The sequence below is a fragment of the Pundamilia nyererei genome, unplaced genomic scaffold (assembly GCF_000239375.1).
Source record: "Pundamilia nyererei isolate P.nyererei 1_Seehausen unplaced genomic scaffold, PunNye1.0 scaffold00047, whole genome shotgun sequence".
In the NCBI taxonomy this organism is placed as follows: Eukaryota; Metazoa; Chordata; class Actinopteri; order Cichliformes; family Cichlidae; genus Pundamilia; species Pundamilia nyererei.
In genome coordinates this window covers 2,100,655-2,108,588 of record NW_005187448.1, presented here as the reverse complement: position 1 = coordinate 2,108,588, position 7,934 = coordinate 2,100,655, and the positions used below count along the sequence as shown (strand labels likewise).

At 43.5% G+C, this 7,934-nt stretch overlaps 1 protein-coding gene across 2 annotated transcripts in view; it reads left to right on the top strand.

The window, feature by feature from the left end:
* Positions 1-825: 825 nt before the first annotated feature.
* Positions 826-7,934, top strand: part of rarga (retinoic acid receptor gamma a) — a 38,759-nt gene continuing 31,650 nt past the window's right edge. The window contains exon 1 of one of the 2 annotated variants that reach the window (XM_013910714.1): positions 826-1,072. The gene's annotated coding sequence lies outside the window, so the exon portion shown is untranslated. Of the gene's footprint in view, positions 1,073-6,240; positions 6,471-7,934 lie in introns of those variants that run through there. The other variant, XM_013910715.1, reaches the window with a different exon arrangement.

Genomic DNA, 7,934 nt, shown 5'->3' with positions numbered 1-7,934 from the left:
CGCGTATGGAGGTAACTTGTGGAAAGCGCCCCTCGGTGGCAATTCAAAGTATTAACGCTTAACAAGTGTTTCAGATCACAAGCACAAATGCACGTGACTCCCGGTGATTCCACTGTGTAGAAAACCAGCCGTTCTACTTTAAAAAATGCCGCAAACACGTTTTTATTATTTGCTTAAATATCTAAAGTAACCCTAGACATAGGCTAATTTTAATAAAAACAAACGAGCCATCAAGTCAAACAAACATTTACTTTATTTCTAATTTATTCTTAACAACAACAACAACAACAACAACAACAACAACAACAACAATAAACGGATTTATCATGGATTTTATTATAGGAAGAAGTGTCTTGCTTTAACATGTAATGAAAATTATTTGACTATTTTGCTAACCTAAAAAAACCCTTTAGTCTTTCTCAGCAGCCAATCTACTGAGTTAATTGTTTTAATGGCCCTATTCGACTGAATGACTCTATTAGCCCAATAAGGAGAATGTTAACGTCGGAAAACTGTATTAAATAGCCTATTATGTTTATTATAACATTGCACGAATGTAATAGTAGTAGTAGTATTGTAGTAGTAGGCTAATAGCAAGTTTGCATTCCTTCAAATTAGATATCATTTTAGGCAACGAGGAAAGGTTTAGTATTTATTAGCTTCTGTAAGTTCACATTGAAGTGTTCTTTATTTTATTTTGACACGTGTACTTTTTTGTTGCTCACCTTTGTGGTGGTTTCCATTGTACTGAGCGGAAGTGTTGCTGCACTCCTCCCCTCGCACACTAGGTGGCGTAGTAGTGTCATAAATCTGTCCGCACGGTGGTTCCCATCGACGCCCCTGAAGCTGCTGCCGCGACAGTGACCGACTGGCAAAGGATCGTAATCTGACAAATGACTGAAAGATCCCTGAAGCAGAGCAAACACCAAAGAGGACACCTTTAAAGACTGCAACTGACTTTGCTTTGTCTCCTTCACAGAAAACCTCTGTCTTCTTAGTTTCTGTGGAATAAATAAGCTCGCGTTGGAAGCCGAAGCATAAACTTCTCAAGGCCAAGAAGAAGAAGAAGAAGGTAAGACTGTGTACTTTACATAAATCATCTACCGCCGTGATTAACTGCATGTGTCTAAGAGTAAACGGAGCTCAAACGGCGTCAACCCGGGCGTGTGTTTACTGTATGTATGCGAAGACTCACGCACTCATCATTAGAACACGTTACGGCAGGGCACGGGTAATTACAGGCTGCTGAAACTGTTCGGGGACTGAGCGAGAGAGAGAAGTCTCTGCCAACATACACACCTGCAGAGAGCACCGCTCTGCCCGGGGCTTCAAACACAGTCTTCATCACTTTCTTACAGTCTTTCTGCCTGTGCGTACCTCGTCTGTCACCCGGCTCCCCACCGCCCACTCCCTCCCTGCCTCACACACACACACACACACACACACACACACACACACACACACACACACACACACACGTCTTGTTGCGTGTTATGTGAATGACGCCGGGTGTGCGGTAGATGAGAAGTTTATTCCAGAATGAACCACCAAAGTAGTCTTAGATTGACGTCCAGGATGGTTGATTGAGCTCAGAAATTTCCCAGTAGCAGAATTAGCCTCATGATTAGTTTTGTTCTGTTTCCCCCTTCTGTACAGAAATACACAAAACTAAACCTTTGTCTGACTTCAGCATACTAAACATATGCCTAAGTGCTCAAGAAAAGGAAAACTTGTACTTTTTTGTGCACTCTCCCTGTGCAGTATTTAGTGCCCACGTTTCTCACAAGGGCAGTTTTATATGCAGGGAAGGAGGCATGGAAAAGAAGACCTTTCCTTTTGAGCTCACAGATTTGCAGTAATTACAGAATCACTTCCATATGTGGCTCTCTGGCTGCCTTCTGGCTGCCCCCACCACCCTTCTCTTCCCCACTGCTCTCTCTTTCCCTCTCCCCTCTTTCATTTGCATTCTCCCCAATCGCTCTTTTTTTCCTGCTTTTATTTTTTTATTTTATTCTTGGCTTTTCTTCGTGCACTCGGAGCATTTTCTTTTTTCTCCCTGAAAAACCACAGCTTAAACAAAGTTTATGATAATCAGAACATCCTGGCATTTTTGGCAAACAGTTGTGCATTTTGGTGATTCAATTAGATGATGCTTGCCAGAATAAAAAGAGCTTGTGTTCTTTAGTATGAGAAGAGAAGGGAGGGGGAGAGAGAAAAAAAGAAGAGACATGGACCAGAGAGGGGAAATGTTGAAAAATACGGAAATATGAAAAAGAAAAGGAGCTCAGTGAAGAATTTGAGAGGCAGGAGTGTGAAGGAGGGAGAGGTGGAACAGAAAATGAGGCAGGGAGAGGGAGGGCTGGAGTAATGCTTTTTGACAGAGGTGGGTTCAAGATGGGTTCATGGTGACATCATGGCTGATTTTGTATTTTTCTTTTTTTTGAGCAAAGTATAGACAGGAGAACCGTTCACCTTTCATTGGACACACATGTTGGGGATCAGGCAGAGCGCTCATGTGCTGGCACACACGCTGGTAGCTGTGTCGACAAACTCTGGATGCACCCAAAGTTATGCGCAAAAAGTGCCGACACACACACACTTTTACCCCCCCCCCCCCCCCCCCCCCCCCCCCCCCCCTCTTATTTCTTCTACAGTAGTAAAACAGTTTTTTGGCTCCCTCTTGTCTCTGCTCAAAGCTTTTTGTTCATTTGTTTGTGTTAGAGGAGTTCATACTGGTATATGCCCTCCGGTCCCTCGCACATACATTTCTCCTTTGCTCATGAGTAACTCATTTTCCTGTGAGTAGTATTCCTCTGTGTATGTTTTTACTTCAAGGCTGCTGGACTCTAAATGAGCGCACTTTGCCAGGTGGGATGAATGAGCTCCTTCATTTCACAGGATGTGTGTATAAGACTCTAACCAAGAAAGAGCAGGCGTGCGTACATTTGTGTGTGCAGAAATGTGTTTGTGCAAATGAGCTGCTGTGTGCCGTTGCCCCTGCGTCCCTTGCCCGTCTCAGCGCGGCACCAAACTTCTCATGACATCAATCTGAATGTGGGGAAATAGTGATCTCATTATAGGCATCTTGTTACTGATTGAAACCTGCCGCCACTGACACCGACTCCCTGCCCCCCTTCTCACCTCCCCACCGCCAATGCTCCCCTCAACCTACCCCACTCCACCACATCCATCTGTGTCTCAAACCGGCCCTCCATTTTTCTTTTTATTCCACACCTCTTTCTCTCACATTCCCTGTACTACCCCCCCATATCTCACTTTAACCCCTCTAACCTCACTTCCTCCCTCTCTTGCACCCTGCATCATACCCCCTTTCCTCTTTCCTTTCTGCCCTTACTCCCTTTCCTCTGCTGGCGAGCCCCAGGCCTCTACTCCTCTGCTCCGCAAATGCAAATACGTGGAATCTAAAGTGGAAACACACGCCCGAGTATGATGTTTCCATGAATATTTCATATCTTCATAAACACACCCGGAGAAACTGCAAAGCTATGCGCTCAACAATGCCTGTGTTTGCCGGATGACTTCCTGTGAGGAATTGCCTCTCTGTGTTTGACTTCTTGTGAGAGCACACTGTGTTAGGATTGATGTCAGGGGCAGTGTGTTATGATGTCACGGGCTGAAGTTAATGATACGAGAATGGCAAGGGCCATAGGCCATGTTTCCAGTGGTGCCCAGAGAGAGAGATAGCACCCTGATCTGTCTTCATTATCCCCCCACTCTGCAGCCTCCCAGACACAATGATCATAAATCTCAGCCTGGAGCACACTTCACTGACACTGAAACACAAACACTAGTAACCTCTGACCTTCTCACTGCTACTGCCTACACACACTCATCCATGCACGCAGACACGGGTGCCCACACACTTACTGCAACTGCACAGTGCTCAAATGCCGCCCCCAAGCTCACTGTCATAATTTAATAAGGGCCACAGCATGCTCCGTGCACCGCCACACACAATACTCTTCATGCACTTGACTACACATTCTGACACAGATGCATGGTCTAAGTCGGCCTGATGGCTGCACACATACTTGAAAAGCTCATATTAGAATTGGTGATTTTTTTTAAGCATCCTATGGCTATATTTACTTTCTTGTTTTATATTACACAACTGCTGATTTAGTAGTGCTTCATAAACATTCAAGGGATTTCTATCAGCCTTAGTAGCCTCATAAGCAGCACATAAATCAAATATAAACAAGATAAAGATCAGCCAAAGTTTTTTTTCTTCTTTGCAGTGTGGCTTAGATCTGTGCTTCCTGAACATAAGGTTTCTGCAAAAAGGCAACAGTGCCTCTCGCCACTTATCCATTCATTCACCCTGATTTTGTACCGGCATCAGAAATGTCTGGAGGAACAGTTTGGTGGGCTACTGTAGCCCACATGTGTTCGTAAAGATCGAAAGCTCACAGGAATAACGAGAGTAAAGCCGAAAGGTTTTTTTTTTCTCATTAGGATGGCTTGACTTTATCCCGCAGACATATTGGGGTCAGTGTGTTTGAGGATAAGATCTATCTCCGCATCAGGCCAGTTGCTGAGGTTTACAAACAGAATAGGCGGACGGCCGTGGATGTGCAGGTAGCTTTGGAGACAAACAGAAAAATCCACATGCTGCAATGTTTGGTAGTTCCGGTTCAGACCATGAGATTTATGAGCTTTATGAGATTCATGAAGTTCCCCGATGAAGAACAATAAAGGATATTTTTATTCTATTCTATCTTATTTAGGAGATTGTGCCGTGATGCATGGCCAACAGGCCTGAAAGTCACGACTTTAGATGAAGTTCCAGAGTAAATATTACACGTATAGGTTAGTTCTGATTTAATTTTGTTTTTAGTGTTGTACTTGCTTTGTTTAGACTAGCTGTTCCCTATCTGTTGTTTGAATGAAGTAGGCATGTAGTTACACTGACCGTATGTGGTTTGTTCTTCTTCCTTTTTTTCTCTTTGTTTTTGGGTGTGCGTGTGTGTGTGTGTGGGGGGGGTAAATCTGAGAAACCATAGTCGATATGAAGAGGTGCCTGTTTAGGTGCCAGTTGAGGTGTGCCTTCCCCTCCCAGTTTTGAGGTTTGAGGTGCTCCTCATAACCAAAACAACTTGAGAAACATGACATTCAGAAAAAAACAGGGCACACGCCCAGAACCACAAACACATAAACACAGATCTGAAACATATGATCTCATATGGAGAGAGGGGCACGTTCAGGGGCACACCCAGATCTGCTGCTGTCGCTGCACAGCCCTGCCATCTCACTCGTGACTTCCTCGCAGCTTATGTGCCAACGCTAGTTTCGATTCAGGAACCAAAGTGATATATTTAGAGAGATGGGTCTGCTTTTTTAAAAACACATTTTCTGCCTTAAAAAACAAAAAACCCAAACTATTCCTTATAAAGTTTGTCAGTAATTAGGCAAATGTCATGTAGGCCCAGTTCTGTTTTTTATTTAATCCCAGTGCCAAATGTTATTGTATCAATTATTTGGTGTCCAGTACTGGCTTAATGGGTTTCAAAGGGCTCCTCATGCTTGCTGTTTTAATGTTAAGTGCTGTTGTTGTAGCAGCATTAGTAATAGCAATAATAGTAGTAAGTTACTGTCTCAACTGTGGGAAGATTGGCACAGAAACATTGTAAGCAGTAAAACGCAGGCCAATGCAAATATGAGTCACACAAAAGGAGCACCTTCAGCGTGGGCCTGTGCCGAGCAGACAGTCCATTAAGATTGTTCCATAAATTGATCACACCAGGGATAAATTACATAGCGAAACATCATAGAAATTCTTAGAGGGATAAACAGATTGGCTCGCTATTAAAACAGTGTCTGTGTTAAATCAAAACAATATAAAGTGGATGATCTGTGTTCTTCGGGATACTAAAACATCCTCTCCTAATAAACCTACTTAACTTATTGATGAAACACAAATGATCTAAGATCACGACATGCGGTTCAGCATGCACAAACAATTTGTAGGTAAACTGACTCTTCAGCCAAGAAGTTAAGAGGTGGGGGGAGAAAATAATTCACCCAAGAGACAAAGAAGGGAGAGAGAGAATTAAAAACAGAAACTTAAGCTCTCTGGGCCCTTTTCTTCCCTCCAGGCATTTTGTGGCTTGTGAAAAAATGTGCTGTATATTTGAAGCGTCGGGGTCACGTGACAAAGGAAGGCTTTATGAATCAGAGTATAATTATTTCTAAGTGAGTGAGAGAGTGTGTGCCTGTATTTGGAGAGTGAAAGACTGATTTTTAAAAGGTAGAGACTGGAAAAGGAGGAGGAGGAGGGTGGCAGAGACAGGGAGGGAGAGAGAGAGACTCACTGCTGCTCTGTCTTTGCTGTTAGAAGGACTCTGTTGAATGTGCACACATCTTTCCTCCTTTTCATTGGCTCGCTCCGGTCATCGGACCCTTTTGTCGAGTGCTTTATCTCCCCGTCTGCATCATCAGCTCGACATCTCGTAAGTAATTTGAACTTTAAAAGTTTAGAGTCGCTAACTTTCGTGGATGCTTGCTTTTTATTTTTCTCTCTCTCTCTTTTACTGCTAACAGAGTGTGTGTCTGTGTGTGTGTGTGAGAGAGTGCATTCTCTTCTGAGACTGGTTCAGCCGTTTTAATTGAAGACAGAGACCGAATGTGCGAGACACTTGAGAGACTTTGAGACAATTAATCATTGTGTTACAAAGTCCGAGCAGATTTTCATGTGTAAACACTAAAACGTCCCCACACGTGTTTGTTTGGATGCGCCTGTTTCAGTATGTTTGCTTCTTTGTGCTTCATAAACACGAGAGCGACACAGAGTTTATGTGAAAACATACTCGAGCATGTGTGTATGCCTGCATGTGCACACATGTGCTTATTAGCGAGTGTTTCAAGTGTTACCCAGTGCCTGTGGAGCTCTTTATTATTAGCATATGTGTGCGTGTGTATGTGTGTGTCAGTGTGTACACAATTGCATGTGTTTGATGTGTATTCACTAGAGGAGTCACCAGTCCTTGACCTGTTTTTTTCTCCATTTTTTATAACCACCATATGAACAGTTGGAAAACACGAGTGTTGTTTTCCATATTTTAAACAACGGAGACTAATTCCTCTGGAGTGAGGTGTGCCCGTAACCCCGGTTTTAGTTTTGTGGGATGTTTATTAATTGTGCTCCCACAGTTATTTAGCTATGATGTCAGAGAAGATTATTTATTGATGCTGGCATCTGCGCTAGGTTAACAGGTTCAGCTTGTTACAGCCATGTGTAACACAGTGCATTTAATGCTGTGTGATCTGGATATCAGATAGAGTTCAGAGTGTCCTCCACAGTGTTTGGCTTTGTCGCTCCACTGGTGAGCAACAAAGCCACGGTAAACTGCCTTCCTTGAATCCCTTGGCTTTCCACCTGCTGACACTTGGCGGTGAACTGGATGTATTTCGCATGAGGAACAGGCTAATTAAAGTGAATTGGAAATAAACAGCCACTTGGCCCAGTGAGGGAGGCCTGCTCGAAGGCCAGTGGTTTCTATGTTTCCCCTCCGCTTTGGTCTATCAGTGTGACAAGTCGTGTCATCTGGAGTGGAAGAAGCCGAGCTCATTTCTGTGGCAGAAAAATGTCACAGCACTTTTCGCCTTCAGCAAAGCGCTCTTGGGCCTTATTCAAGGACAGGGTACCCATACAGAAGCAGCTTTACCTTCATGGTGCGCAGCCACGGCAAATTGCTTGTCTTCCATGACAGTTTGGAATCAATTATTAATGTGTTTGCTGTTTTGCACACCAGATAAGTGTGTGCCTTAGCTCAGTATACCTGTGTGCAGTGTTGCATCACTGGCCTTGAAAACATCCTCTCAATATCAATGTTGCTCACATGCTGTATCATCTGTCATTACTGATTAGTAGCATATACTGGTGCAATATGCTGTATTTCAATTAAAGTAATAAC